Below are 1,121 nucleotides of genomic sequence, written 5' to 3'. Positions count from 1 at the left end.
TATCTGATACAACATTATCTGGTACATCTTACCTATCTTAAGGTACTGAGGTGTTATCTAGCACGATTTAGCTTCCATTTCTAGCAGGCTGAGGAACTATGAAAGACAATGGTTCTCAACTATTTCCCCTCGTAATTTTTTTCACTCTATTTCAAAATTCCACTCACTACTGTAAACTACAAATTAAGAAGTATTCCAAAGTATTCTAGGACATTATAAATGATTTTTTAAAGAAAGATTCTAGCCAATAAGAAAGCTGTGCTTTTTTCTTTGTCATTTCATGGCTAGATAAGGAAATGCTTAAAAGGTAACAATGCATTCAATTTTAACTTCTAGTTTACTCTTTTTTTAGTTCGGTATAACAAGTCTGTTTTGGCAATTTCTCTCTATCCCCGATCACCTTCCACAGCTCAATACCTTTATCATTCTTTTTAACTAATTCCATTTATGCCTTATTTAACAATTGGCATATCATAGTCTCACCATCTTCACCCCAGAATTTCCCTTCAACCACATCCTTCTACTCGCTCGCTCGGTTTACTTTGTCATCCTCCGCGTCCGCATACAGAACGCAAGCGAAACAAACAGGGGAAGGGGAACCATATCTACATCATGTATGCTTGCATTTCTGTTCTGTTTTGTTGTTGGAGGGGAATGGGTAGGTTTGGTGTCTGCATGGGGAGGATGTGGTGAAAAGGGAGAGGTGGGTACTGGGCGGGTTGGGGTTCACAAGTACTTTCCTTTCTTTTTCTTTTTTTGCTCTTCCCGGTTGTTTCCCATTCCCTATCTTCTAATATTGGAGTTTCTTTTTCTACTTCTTGTATCCTCTCTTGTGGTGTTGGCTGTCGCTCTTCTACCATTTTGGGTGGTGGAGGGCAGTTCGCTCTTATATGGCCTATCTGGTCACATTTAAAACAGCGAGGAATCCTGCCCTCCACCCACACTTTCAGGCTCAAATCACCGATCCACAAGTTTTCCGCTAATCCTTCCAACGTCTCCATACTAGCCTGTACAGTCATTTCAATAATCTTTCCTTTCCATGCTGTACCATCTGTCACTTCAGCTTGTAAAACCGTGACTTCCTTCTCCTTTTCTATGAGGAGGGCCGCCACAACCCAAGC

Source organism: Octopus bimaculoides, chromosome 13, assembly GCF_001194135.2.
Source record: "Octopus bimaculoides isolate UCB-OBI-ISO-001 chromosome 13, ASM119413v2, whole genome shotgun sequence".
Taxonomy (NCBI): domain Eukaryota; kingdom Metazoa; phylum Mollusca; class Cephalopoda; order Octopoda; family Octopodidae; genus Octopus; species Octopus bimaculoides.
The sequence above is the reverse complement of the archived record's forward strand: the minus strand, read 5'-3'. Positions refer to the sequence as shown.